This window comes from Mesoplodon mirus, assembly GCF_964341445.2.
Source record: "Mesoplodon mirus genome assembly, chromosome: 14".
In the NCBI taxonomy this organism is placed as follows: Eukaryota; Metazoa; Chordata; class Mammalia; order Artiodactyla; family Ziphiidae; genus Mesoplodon; species Mesoplodon mirus.
In genome coordinates, this window is record NC_138990.1 from 64,021,760 (window position 1) to 64,036,832 (window position 15,073).

The window sequence follows — 15,073 nt, forward strand, 5'->3', positions numbered from 1 at the left end:
AAATTATAAAAAATTAATTATAGTAAGGCAAGCAGCTCTATGGCTCTGCGGGTTTTTCATTTTCTTTTCTCCTCGTTCTTCTTCTTTTTCTCCTCCTCCTCCTCCTCCTCCTCCTCCTCCTCCTCCTTCTTCTTTTCTTCTTCTCCTTCCCCTCCTCCTCCTCCTTCTCCTTCTCCTTCACCTCCACCTCCTCCTCCTCCTTCTACTTCTTCTACTTCTTCTTCTCCTTCTCCTTCTTCTTTTTCTTTTTGTGGGAGGAGATGAGAGATTTTGTTTTAGTTAATGTTTTTGTTTTTGTTTTTAAAATGATGAAAGAGAAAATGCTTCACTGGACCACAGCAAACTTTCCCATAAAACTCTCTTTGGGGCTTCCCTGGTGGCGCAGTGGTTGAGAATCTGCCTGCTAATGCAGGGGACACGGGTTCGAGCCCTGGTCTGGGAAGATCCCACATGCCGCGGAGCAACTAGGCCTGTGAGCCACAACTACTGAGCCTGCACGTCTGGAGCCTGTGCTCCGCAACAAGAGAGGCCGCGATAGTGAGAGGCCCGCGCACCGCGATGAAGAGTGGCCCCCGCTTGCCACAACTAGAGAAAGCTCTTGCACAGAAACAAAGACCCAACACAGCCAAAAATACATAAATAAATAAATTAATTAAAAACAACAACAACAACAACAAAAAACTCTCTTTGGCCACAGACTAAGTACAACACACATAGTGCCAAGAGGGGTTTCATGGCTTCCCCTTTTTTCCCCTGCAGACAAAAAAATGAGCACAGGATGAAAATAAAGCTAGAACAAAAACCATATTTCTGCCTCATTGGTTGGGCTTCTACTCTCTCTTAATAATCACTACAATGGTTTGGTTTTGTCAAAAAGAAACCACATAACCAAACTACCTTCTTTCTCCTTGTGCTTCCAGAAGAGACAGTAAACACAGGGAATTCTGTGATCTGCCATTGCTGTTTTGGTCAAGCATATTTACAAACCTCACTGATTTGGCCAGTAGCTCCCAGGCAGCCTCCTGTGAGCCATAGGGTTGAGACCGTCCTTCTGAAGGCAAGGATAGTGCCCTGTCCAGCAGGCTCTTGATTATGAGTGCTGATCACTTCTGGAGCAGGTTGATCCTGGCTAGCTGTCAGCTTCAGCTCCAGCCCTTGGAACCCAGACCCACTAGCTCCTCCTAACACTAACATAGCAATCCACTCTGCTGATTGGGTCAATAACCTGCCCAGAGAAATCAGATGAAATAGGGGCAACAGTATTTTTCTACCAAGGGTAACTGACCCATGCAGATGCGATTCAAGGAAGTAAGCCAATGCTTTCTTGGAATTCTCATTTTCTTTTTTTTCTTTTTTTTTTTTTTTTGCGGTACGCGGGCCTCTCATTGTTGTGGCCTCTCCCGCCGCGGAGCACAGGCTCCGGACGCACAGGCTCAGTGGCCATGGCTCACGGGCCCAGCCACTCCGCGGCATGTGGGATCCTCCCGGACCAGGGCACGAACCTGTGTCCCCCGCATCGGCAGGCGGACTCTCAACCACTGTGCCACCAGGGAAGCCCCTCATTTTCTAATTTTAAGCAGTACTGCCTCCCCTCTTTCCCTCCTTGAACCTCATCTTCCTACTCTAGAACGTAAAGAGGACAACTGATTATTTTAAGCATAAGATATTTGTTTTTGCGTAGTCACACATGCTCCATATTTTGAATATAAATGTTACATTTAACTTTCATGGGGACTGGGGAAAAACTTTGTAAGTGTAAAAATAGTTGGGGGTGAAAATCACAAAATATCAATAGACTTTAGTTTGTAAGAATTTAATACTACACTATGGCAAAAGAAACTATAAATAAAATCAAAAGAAAACAATCAGCAACTGTATGCAACAATATGAATGAATCTCACAAACGTGTATTGTGGAAAAGAAACCAGACTCAAAAGAGAACACACCTCGTGATTTCATTTCAAATGGGAAGATATTTATATTACATATAACAGGCAAGGATGAACACACTTTATAAGTAAGAAATTTTTACATAGCAATAAGAAAAAATTCCCTAGTATCCCATTATAAAAGTGGGCAAACAAGGCAATCTTGAAAACAAGCTGAAGAACTTAAACTGCCAGATATTCTAGTAATTAAGACATTATTATATTGATTCAAGAATACACAAACCAATCAACCACTGGAACAGAATGGGGAAAGAGAACCACATATGCATGGCCACCTGATTTATAACAAAGGCAACAAATAATGTAAGGCAGAGGGTAAAAGATGGTTTTTCAATTCAATGGTGCGGAGTGAATTGACAATTTGTATGGAATAAAATGTATCTGAACCCTTACCTCACACCATACACATTAAACAACTCCAGATGGATTCCAAATCTAAATATGAAGGAGAAAGAAAAAAACTTGCAGAGGAAAATATAGAAGAAAATTTTCATGATCTTGGAATGGGCAAAGATTATTTAAACAGTCATGAAAAGCACTAATCACTAAAGAAAAAATTGATAAATTAACCATATTAAAATTAAAAACTTCTGTTCATGGAAAGATACCATTGAGAAAGTAAAAAGAGAACCCATAGAGTGGGAAAAGATATTTGCATTCATGTATCCAACTTACTGGATAGAAAAAAAAGAGCAAAAATTTGAACAGATACTTCACAAAAGAGTATATCTAAATGGCTACTAAACATATGAAAAGGCACTCAATATTAGTCATCAGGAAAACTCAAATTAAAACCACAATGAGATAGTGTTACATACCCACCAGAATGAGGTATCACTTCACACTGGTCAGAATGGCCGTCATCAAAAATTCTACAAACAATAAATGCTGGAGAGGGTGTGGAGAAAAGGGAACCCTCTTGCACTGTTGGTGGGAATGTAAATTGATACAGCCACTATGGAGAACAGCATGGAGGTTCCTTAAAAAACTAAAAATAGAACTACCATATGACACAGCAATCCCACTACTGGGCATATACCCTGAGAAAACCATAATTCAAAAAGAGTCATGTACCACAATGTTCATTGCAGCTCTATTTACAATAGCCAGGACATGGAAGCAACCTAAGTGTCCATTGACAGATGAATGGATAAAGAAGATATGGCACATATACACAATGGAATATTAGCCATAAAAAGAAATGAAACTGAGTTATTTGTAGTGAGATGGATGGACCTAGAGCCTGTCATACAGAGTGAAGTAAGTCAGAAAGAGAAAAACAAATACTGTATGCTAACACATATATATGGAATCTAAAAAAAAAAAAAAAGGTTCTGATGAACCTAGGGGCAGGACAGATATAAAGACACAGATGTAGAGAATGGACTTGAGGATATGGGGGCGGGGGGGGAAGCATAAGCTGGGACGAAGTGAGAGAGTAGCATTGACATATATACATTACCAAGTGTAAAATAGATAGCTAGTGGGAAGCAGCACAGGGAGATCAGCTCGGTGCTTTGTGACCACCTAGAGGTGTGGGATAGGGAGGGTGGGAGGGAGATGCAAGAGGGAGGGGATATATGTATACATATAGCTGATTTTCTTTGTTATACAGAAGAAGCTAACACAACATTGTAAAGCAATTATACTCCAATAAATATGTTAAAAAGAAAAAACCACTAACAATACTAAACATTGGTAAGGATGTGAAGCAACTGTAACTCACACACCTTGCTGATGGGATGTAAATTGGTTATGACCACTTCAGAAACAATTTTGACATTATCTATTAAAGTTAAATATGTGTATACTCAGCAATTCTACTTCTAGGTAACTAAACACAGAAAAGTGGACATGTATACTCCAAAAGACACATCAGAGCAGCACTATTTATAATAATGCCGAATGGGAAAATGCCCAAATGCTCATCAATGGATAAATAAATTGTGGTATAGTCACACAATGGAACTCTAACAGCAATAAGAAGAAACAATCAGCAACTGTATGCAACAATATGAATGAATCTCACAAACGTGTATTGTGGAAAAGAAACCAGACTCAAAAGAGAACACACCTCGTGATTTCATTTATACAAACTACAAAAACAGGTGAAAACAATCTTTCTGTTTTTGTGCTAGTGACAGTGTAAATCATGCACTTTGAAAGGTGTTTTGGAAAAATGGCAGAATAGATCAAGAGTCAAAAAGTTTCATGCCCTTTGACTGGCTAAACTCGACCCTAAGAAAAGAATTATAGATGCCCATGTAGATTTACATTAAAAGATATTCATGCTAGAGTTCTTGTAATAATAAAAAGTTGGAAACTGATAAATATCTATAATAGAGATGTAATGAAATAACTTTAGTATATCTGTATTGATGAACTATTACGCAGGCAGTAAATATCATGTTTTTGAAGAATATTTAATAATATTCAATAGTCATGATTTAATGTAAGGTAAAAACTGTAGAACAGAAAACTATTTATACAATACAGTCCCAATTTTATTGCATATGTATACTCACAAACATATATATACATACATATGCAAAAGAAGGTAAGAAACATACCACAAGGTCAATAAAGGTCATTGTTGTGAAGTGGAATTAGAGCGTTTACATTTTCTTCTTTTAAGATTTTTCCATATTAGTCCCTATGGCTAATATGGTTCTGTCATAGCCTGCAACCTATTGCTAAATAGGACTCAATATCTCTTTTGTCCCCCAGGAGGATTCCATTAGGACCAAGTGTTGATTTGTACTCAAGATTTTATAAGAAGACAGAGGAGAGTTTTACACTGTACAGTTCACAACCCTTCATATATTTCCTTCAGGTGTGCCTTGTGATGGCTAATTTTATGTGTCAACTTGACTGGGCCATGGGATGTCCAGATATCCAGTTAACATTATTTCTAGGTGTGTCTGTGAAGGTGTTTCCGGAAGAGATTAGCATTTGAATCCCTAGACTGAATAAAGCAGATTCCCTTTCCAATTATGTAATCTGTTGAGGGTCTGAATAGAACAAAAAGGTGAAGGAAGGGAGAATTTGCTCTCTCTGCCTGACTACTTGAGCTGGACACAGGTAGTCTCCTGCCCTGGCACTGGAACTTACTCCATTGGCTCTCTGGTTCAGGACTTTGAACTGTACTAAAAGGTATACCATCAGTTCTCCTGGTTCTCAGGCCTTTTGACTTGGACTGGAATTACATCACCAGCTTTCCTGGGTCTCCAGCTTACAGACGACAAATAGGACTTCTCAGCCTCCATAACTGTGTGAGGCAATTCCTCCTAATAAGTCTATTTATATATCTCCCATTGGTTCTGATTTTCTGAAGAACCCTGACTAATATATGCTTCATCTCTCCCTTCTCTCCAGCTACAAGCCAAACAACGTTTCCTTTTTGTTGTCCTTTCCTGGGTAGCACTTAGACAAGCTGGTACCTAGATAGGCTGATTTCTGGCTTCCTCACTTCCAGATCTTCCACATCTCAGGCCTCAGAATCTCTCTCCTTTTTTATACAGAAAAAATTGCTTCTCCAAATATGCATACATCCACCACCAACTCAGCAAAACAAGCAAAAGTTCCTGTCAATTTTCAAATTTTCTACAGTAAGTTCATATTACTTTCAGAATCAAAAAAATTTGAATTACTCATAGCAACTCAATAGACGGAAATTTTTCTCTAGGCAGCAATAGTGTTAATGAAAATATGTAATGTGTAAGACCAAGTCTGACTGCTTAAAGTTAAACTTAAGGCCAGAAATTCCTCAACCTAAAAACATATGCACATCAGGTACACATTTATCTGAGCATTTGAATTATGTGTGTAGCAGTTCCCCTTGGTGAGGGCAGATATTGAAGAATTATTTGTATTAGCATTAGCTTTTTGTAACATTGATCAATAACTAGATGAAACAGTTAATTCTGGACTCAGAGAAAATAGTGGCATGAGCAAACAAAACAATTAGGTGATTTGAAACTCATTTCTGCTTAGTTTTTTATTAGCAGCATAATTTTCTTCCTAAATTTAGTCACACTGAACTAATGCAGGATGCAGTTGTACCCCATTCATTCATCCATCCATCCAGAAAACTTGTATGCCCTTCTTATATGCCATGCACTATTGTAGGAGGTCGGGTGCAGAAGTAAAAAAGGTGTACAAGGTCTTTCTTTTATGGAGCGTATGGAGAAGAGAGAGTATAACACAGGGGAAATATATGTGTGTATATATATATATATATATATATATATAGAGAGAGAGAGAGAGAGAGAGAGAGAGAGAGATAGATATAGATAGATATATTGATATTGTCGTATATATTTCTATATCCTCTAAATCTTGCTCTCATGGGACTTGCCATCCACTGTAGCAATAGGTTTCAGAGCTTCAGGAGAAGGATGGATACCTGCTTTAAAAAACCATTACTCAGCCGTTTTTCCAGTAAAAAAAGATTGTGGTGAAAACCTGGTGTCATGAGAAGATGAAAGACTTTCTAAATTACTTTACACATCAATGACTAACCTGAAGGACTCAGACCATACTATTTCTTTCTTTCTTTTTTTTATTATTATTTATTTTATCTATTTATTTTTGGCTGCGTTGGGTCTTTGTTGCTGCGCCTGGGCTTTCTCTAGTTGCGGCGAGTGGGGGTTACTCTTCGTTGTGGTGCCTGGGCTTCTCATTGCGGTGGCTTCTCCTGCTGTGGAACATGGGCTCTAGGCTCGCAGCCTTCAGTAGTTGTGGCACAAGGGCTCAGTAGTTGTGGCTCACAGGCTCTAGAACACAGCCTCAGCAGTTTTGGCACACCGGCTTAGTTGCTCCGCGGCATGTGGAATCTTCCCGGGCCAGGGATTGAATCCGTGTCCCCTGTATTGGCAGGCAGATTCTTAACCACTGCGCCACCTGGGAAGTCCAGACTATACAATTCCTTCCATAATGTGAAGTATACTTCTACCCAAACTTGCTGCCCTAGGCAAAGAAGCCCAGGGACCATCAGTGCCACCATGTTGGGAGGTAAAGGAGAGGGCTAGGGCTAGGAGCTTCAGCGGACTGGGGAAGAATTTGGGATAGAATAAAGAGAAATTCAGAGGTGGGGAACATTAGGACCAAGAACACATAGTTGTGGTGATGGGGATCCATTTATGGTCGCCAGCATATCAACCACAATAGCCAGACAGGACTAGCTTTTCTTCAGTTGTCTCCAGTTCAGAAAACTGTCTGATTGAGTCACTTTACAACCAAGGCCAGTAAGGAGCCAGAAGACATCATATGGGTCCCAGTGCCTCCACTGCCATGTGGTCATGTAAGTGATACTCCTCCTCTGTAAGCCAGTTCACCATCTCAGAAGAGAACAGAGGGAGGGAGGGAAAAAAAATGAAATATTGGGGCTTCCCTGGTGGTGCAGTGGTTGGGAGTCTGCCTGCCGATGCAGGGGACACGGGTTCGTGCCCCGGTCTGGGAGGATCCCACATGCCGCGGAGCAGCTGGGCCCGTGAGCCATGGCCGCTGAGCCTGCGCGTCCGGAGCCTGTGCTCCGCGGCGGGAGAGGCCACAACAGTGAGAGGCCCGCGTACTGCTAAAAAAAAAAAAAAAAAAAAAAAAAAAAAGAAATATTGGACATTTTATCCCCTAAAGAGTGAACATTTACCAAAAGAACCCTGGCTAGGAGAGATTTCTCCCTAATGATCTTTCCCCTTCTTGATCTGACCCTGGAAAAGTGGGCCTGGTTGTGTCCATTGTGTTCCTGATGTCCCCTCTATCACCTTTCCTATGATATGCCCTCTACTCCCAAATTTCCTCTCTTTTCCATCCGACCTCCATTCTTAAGCAAAATTCTCATGTTCTTTTTGCCCTGATGTCAATTAACAGTCAAAAGGAAAAATAGCCAACAAGTTAATCCAAAAGTTTATGAATTCTACTAACATAAAAATTATACATATACCTAAAGGCTGGATCATAGTCAAAACTTAATTGGAGTAAAACTAAAAAATCGTAAGTGGAAAGAAGTAACAGAAACTAAAAATTATAAAGAATCCCATGATGGGGCTTCCCTGGTGGTGCAGTGGTTAAGAATCTGCCTGCCAAAGCAGGGGACACGGGTTCGAGCCCTGGTCCAGGAAGATCCCACATGCTGCGGAGCAACTAAGCCTGTGTGCCACAACTACTTAGCCTGTGCTCTAGAGCCCACAAGCCACAACTACAGAGCCTGCATGCCACAACTACAGAAGCCCGCAAGCCTAGAGCCTGTGCTCTGCAACAAGAGAAGCCACCGCAATAAGGAGCCCGTGCACCACAACGAAGAGTAGCCCCCACTCGCCATAACTAGAAAAAGCCCGCGTGCAGTAATGAAGACCCAATGCAGCCAAATAAATAAATTAATTAATTAAAAAAAAAAAAGAAGAATCCCATGATGGAAGTGTTCTAAATCTGGATTGTGGTGATGGTTGCACAACTGAATTAACTAAAACTCACCTAATTTTGTGCTCTCCAATATGGTTGCCACTAGGCACATATGGCTATTTAAGTTTAAATTTATTAAAATTGTATTATTCAGAGGAATAGAATTGAGTGTCCAGAAATAAATCCATAAACCTACGGTCAATTAAATGGTGCCAAGACCTTTCAATAAGAAATAATAATCTCTTCAACAAATCATTCTGGGGCAACTGAATAGCCACATGCAAAAGAGTGAAGTTGGATCCCTACCTTACACCATATATGAATATTAACTCAAAATAAACCAAAGACCTAAATGTAAGGGCTAAAACTATAAAACTCTTAGAAGAAAATATATGAGTAAATCTTTATAACCTTTGCTTTGGCAATCGAGTTTGAGATATGACATCAAAAGTACAAGTAACAAAAGAAAAAATAGATAAATTTGGCATAAAAATTAAAAATGTGAACAAAAGGACACCATGAAAAGTGAAAAAACAACAAACAGAATGGGAGAAAATATTTGCAAATCATATATTTGATAAGGAATATCCAGAACACATAAAGAATTCTTGCAACTGAATAACAAAAAGACAAACAACCCAATTCCAAAACGGGCAAAGAACCAAAGAGACATTTCTCCAAAGATGACATACAGCTGGCCAATAAGCACATGAAAGGTGCTCAGCATAATTAGTCACCAGAGAAATGCACATCAGAACCACAATGAGATGCTACTTCACACACTAGGATAGCTGTAATTTAAAAAAAGAAAAGAACAAGTGTTGATGAGGATGCAGAGAAACTGGAATCATTGTACATTGCTCCTGGGAATGTAAAGTAATAGAGCTGCTGAGGAAAACATGTTGGCAGTTTCTTTAAAAAGTTAAACTTAGAATTATCACATGTCCAAACAATTCCACTCCTACATATATACCCAAAAGAACTGAAAACAGATATTCAAACAAAAGTTGGTATGAATTTTCATACCAGCACTATTTACAATAACCAAAAGGTGGAAACAACCCAAATGTCCATCAACTGATGAATGGATAAAAAAACTGTGGTACATCTATAAAAAAGAATGGAATACTGGCACACGCTGCAACATGGATGAACCTTGAAAACATTATGCTAAGTGAAAGAAGTCAGATACAAAGAGTCACATATTCTATGACTCCATTTATATGAAGTATCCAGAATAGGCAAATCTAAAGAGACAGAAAGCAGATTACAGGTTGCTAAGGGGTGGGGGAAGGGGATAGGAGGAGTTACTGCTTGATGGGTGTGGAGTTTTCTTTTGGGGTGATGAAATATTTTGGAACTAGATAGAGATGGTTATGTAACACTGTGAAAATAATAAATACCAGTGAATTGTACACTTTAAAATGGTTAAAATGGCAAATTTTATATAGCATGAATTTTACCTCAATAAAACATATTAAAAAATATATTTTCTAGGTTACACTAGCCACATTTTGGGTGGCTAGTGCTGCTGATTAGACTTTGCTTATCACAGAACATTTCTACCATGTACAAATTCTATTGGAAGTACTGATATAACTGTACACTTACAATGGGTAAGTTTATGGTATATAAATTGTCCTTTGGTAAAGAGACAGGACCGTTTAAAAAAGAAACATTCCCAAGGCAAATATATTTTTAAACCATTTTTAAAAATTGAGGTATAGTTAATCTACAATGTTGTATTAGTTTTAGGTGTACAGCAAAGTGATTCAGTTATACATATAATTGAATATATACATATTATTTTTCAGATTCTTTTCCATTATAAGTTATTGCAAGATATTGAATATAGTTCCCTGTGCTTTGCAGTAGGTCCTTGTTGTTTATCTATATTATATGTAGTAGTGTGTATACGTTAATCCCAAACTCCTAATTTATCTCTCCCCTGTCCCCTGCCAACCCCCCACAACCATATGGTTATGGTTTTGTAACCGTAAGTTTGTTTTCTATGTCTGTGAGTCTGTTTCTGTTTTGTAAATTAGTTCATTTATATCATTTTTTTAGATTCCACTTGTAAGTGATATTGTATGATTGTCTTTTTCTGACTTTCTTCACTTAATATGATCATCTCTAGGTCCCTCCATGTTGCTGCAAATGGCAAGATTTCATTCTTTTTTATGGCTGAGTAATATTCCAGTGTGTGTGTGTGTGTGTGTGTGTGTGTGTGTGTGTGTGTGTTTATCTATCTATCTATATATATGTTTTTAATTAATTAATTTATTTTTGGCTGCGTTGGGTCTTCGTTGCTGCGTGCGGGCTTTTCTCTAGTTGTGGCGAGTGGGGGCTTCTCTTGTTGCCAGTGCATGGGCTTCTCATTGCAGTGGCTTCTCTTGCTGTGGAGCATGTGCTCTAGGCACACAGGTTTCAGTAGTTGTGGGACGAGGGCTCAGTAGTTGTGGCTTGCGGGCTCTGGAGTGCAGGTTAGGTATTGTGGCACACAGACTTCGTTGGTCTGTGGCATGTGGGATCTTCCTGAACCAGGGCTTGAACCCGTGTCCCCTGAATTGGCAGATGGATTCTTAACCACTGTGCCACCAGGGAAGTCCAATATTTTTAAATTTTATTTATTTGGTTACTCCAGGTCTTAGTTGCGGCAGGCGGCTCCTTAGTTGTGACATGCAAACTTTTAGTTGTGGCATGCATGTGGGATCTAGTTCCCTGAGCAGGGATTGAACCTGGGACCCCTGCATTGAGAGCGCGGAGTTTTAACCACTGCTCCACCAGGGAAGTCCATATGTATGTATGTGTGTGTGTGTGTGTGTGTGTGTGTGTGTGTGTGTACCACATCTTCTTTATCCATTTATCTGTTGATGAACACTTAGGCTGCTTCCATGTCTTGGCCATTGTAAATAGTGCTGCTATGAATATTGGGGTACGTGTATCTTTTGAGTTAGCATGTTATCCAGATATAGGCCTAGGAGTGCAGGATCATATGGTAACTCTATTTTCAGTTTTTTAAGGAACCTTCATACTGTTTTCCAGAGTGGTTGCACCAATTTACATTCCCACCAACAGTGTAGAAGGGTTCCCTTTCCTCCACACCCTCTCCAGCATTTATTATTTGTAGACTTTTCAATGATGGCAATTCTGACTGGTGTGAAGTGATACCTCATTGTAGTTTTGATTCACATTTCTCTAATAATTAATGATGTTCAGCATCTTTTCATGTGCCTATTGTCCATCTGTATGTCTTCTTTGGAGATCCAAAGGCAAATAGTGATCTTTTCAAAGAACCAGCTTTTGATTTCACTGATTTTCTCTATTATTTTCCTGTTTTAAATTTCATTGATTTCTGCATATATAATATATAGTCTGCTTGCTTTAGGTTTATATTGTTTTTCTTTCTCTAACTGTCCTAAATTGGAGGCTTAGATTACTATTTTTAAATCTTTCTCTGTTTCTAATATATGAATTCAATGCTATAAATTTCTCTCTTAGCATTGCTTTCACTGCCTCTCACAGATTTTGATAAGTTGTATTTTCATTTAGTTCAAAATATTTAAAACATTTTTTGAGATATTCTTTGACTGATGTGTTATTTAGAAGTGTGTTGTTTAATCTCCAAATATTTTGGGATTTCTATTTATCTTTCTGTTATTGATTTCTAGCTTAATTCCTCTGTGTGAGAGGATACTTTGTATGATTTCTATTCTTTTAAATTTGTTAATGTGTGTTTTATGGCACTGAATGTGGATTATCTTGGTGTATGTCCCACGTAAGCTTGAGAAGAATGTGTATTCTGCTGTTTCTGGATAAAGTATTCTATAAATGTCAGTTAAATTCAGTTGATTAATGATGCTGTTCAGTTCAACTGTATCCTTACTGATTTTCTGCCTATTGGATCTGTCAGTTACTAATAGAGGGGTGTTCATATCTCCAACTATAATAGTGGCTTCCTCTACTTCTCCTTGCAGTCCATCAGTTTTTGCCTCACATATTTTAACGCCCTGTTGTTAGGCACCCACACATTCAGGATTTTTATGTTTCCTTGGAGAATTGACCCCTTTATCATTAATAATTCTCCTTGATATTATTGATATTTATATCAAGGATATTACTGTTAATATTATTGATAGTGCCGTGATAATTTTCCTCTTTCTGAAGTCAGCTTTGTCTGAAACTAATACAGCTACTCCAGTTTTCTTTAGATTAGTGTCACCATGGTATATCTTTCTCTATCCCTTTACTTTCAATCTGTATGTGCCTTTACATTTAAAGTGGGCTTAGAGAAAACATGGCTTTTATATACCCTTTCAGTCTCTGTCTTTTTTTTTTTTTTGCGGTACACGAGCCCCTCACTGTTGCGGCCCCTCCCATTGCGGAGCACAAGCTCTGTATGCGCAGGCTCAGAGGCCACGGCTCACGGGCCCAGCTGCTCTGCAGCATGTGGGATCCTCCCAGACCGGGGCACGAACCCGTGTCTCCTGCATCGGTAGGCGGACTCTCAACCACTGCGCCACCAGGGAAGCCCAATCAGTCTCTGTCTTTTAATTGGTGTATTTAGATCATTCATATTTAAAATGATTATTGATATAATTGGATTAATATCTACCATATTTGCAACTGTTTTCTAGTCATTGCACTTGTCCCTTGTTTCTTGTCTTCCCCTCTTTTTCCTTCTGTTTTTTTTTTTTTCTAGTTAAACAATGATTTTATTGCTTGAGTACATGGACAAATTTATGCAACCAGGGCAGAGGCTGTGGATAACTAGTATTTCCAAATTGGGGGGGGGCGTGAGGGGAGGACTGGTTTGGTCTTACAGTATTGAGCCAACCTGTGAATGCAGCTCTTAATCAGAATCAGAAGGAATTTAGCATCTTTATCCTTTCTGTTTCTCTGAAGATGCTTCCAAACAGCAACAACTTTCTTAATTAAATGTTAGAGGTACTCAGGACAATCAGGAGGAAGTCCTTTGGACTTAAGAATTCTCAAGATTTTATTGTCTGTCATAAAACAACACCATGTGAGACTCTCAGGATCATCCTGAGGCAGGCCCTTCTTGGCCAGTTTGTAGATCTGCTCCTACCTGTTGTCAGAAGTTAACTTCAGCCAGGTGAGATTGCTGCAGTGGTAGGCCAGAGCCCACTGGGACAGGCCCTTCCCAGGGGCCTGCATGCAACCACGAGGGCAGCCAAAAAGAGAGCAAGGGTGGGAGGCAGGAAGCCACCCTGCACACAGGAAGTGACCTCACACAGTCCTGCTTCCTCCCATCCTGCCTCCTGTTTTTAATTGAGCATTTTATATTATTCCATTTTCTCTTAGCACATTAATTATACTTTTTAAAATTTTAAAAAATGTTTGCCCTAGGGTTTACAATACACATTTACAACCAATTTAAGTCTACTTTATTTTAAAAAAATTTTTTAAAGGATTTTATTTATTTATTTGGCTGCGTTGGGTCTTGGTTGCTGTGTGTGGGCTTTCTCCAGTTGCGGCGAGAGGGAGCTACTCTTCGTTGCAGTGCACAGGGCTTCTCATTGCAGTGGCTTCTCTTATTGTGGAGCACAGGTTCTAGGCGTGCGGACTTCAGTAGTTGTGGCTCAATGGCTCTAGAGAGGAGGCTCAGTAGTTCAGGTGCATGGGCTTAGTTGCTCCACAGCATGTGGGATCTTCCCAGACCAAGGCTCAAACCCGTGTTCCCTGCGCTGGCAGGTGGATTCTTAACCACTGCGCCACCAGGGAAGTCCTTAAGTCTATTTTAAAATAGGGCCTCCCTGGTGGCGCAGTGGTTGAGAGTCCGCCTGCCGATGCAGGGGATACGGGTTCGTGCCCCGGTCTGGGAGGATCCCATATGCCGCGGAGCAGCTGGGCCCGTGAGCCATGGCCGCTGGGCCTGCGCATCCGGAGCCTGTGCTCCGCAACGGGAGAGGCCACTACAGTGAGAGGCCCGCATACCGCAAAAAGAAAAAAAAAAAATAAAAAAAATAAAATAAAATAACATTGTACTGTTTCATAGGTAGGACAGGTACCTTATAACAGAGTATTCTCAATTTTTCCCTCTTGTCCCTTATAATATTGCTGTCATTCATTTCACTTATTTATAAGCTATAATCAACCAATACATTATTGCTATTATTTTTGAACAAGCAGTTACCTATTAGATCAATTAAGAATAACAAAAATATAAGATTTTATTTTACTTTCATTGGTTTCTTCTCTAATATTCTTCTTTCTTCAAATGTAGATCTGAGTTTCTGATCTATATATTCTATAGTTCTGTATATATGATCTATATATTATTCTCTCTGAAGAGCTTCTTTTAACACTCCCTGCAAGGGCACGATGACTGGTGATAAATTCTCTTGCTTTTCTTTGTCTGAAAAAGTCTTTATTTCTCCTTCACTTTTAAAAAACATTAATTAATTAATTAATTAATTAATTTTAATTTTATTATTTTTTATTGGGGTATAGTTGTTTTACAATGTTGTGTTAGTTTCTACTTCTCCTTCACTTTTGTGTGTGTGTGTGTGGTACGTGGGCCTCTCACTGTTGTGGCCTCTCCCGTTATGGAGCACAGGCTCTGGATGCGCAGGCTCAGTGGCCATGGCTCACGGGCCCAGCCACTCCGCAGCATGTGGGATCTTCCCGGACTGGGGCACGAACCCGTGTCCCCCGCATCGGCAGGCAGACTCTCAACCACTGTGCCACCAGGGAAGCCCTCT

At 39.7% G+C, this 15,073-nt stretch overlaps 1 pseudogene across 1 annotated transcript; it reads right to left on the bottom strand.

Annotated features, from left to right (window-relative positions):
- Nucleotides 1-12,858: 12,858 nt before the first annotated feature.
- Nucleotides 12,859-13,526, bottom strand: LOC309815558 (small ribosomal subunit protein uS15-like; annotated as a pseudogene). The gene has a single exon. The product of its transcript is annotated as a small ribosomal subunit protein uS15-like (transcript).
- Nucleotides 13,527-15,073: the final 1,547 nt, after the last annotated feature.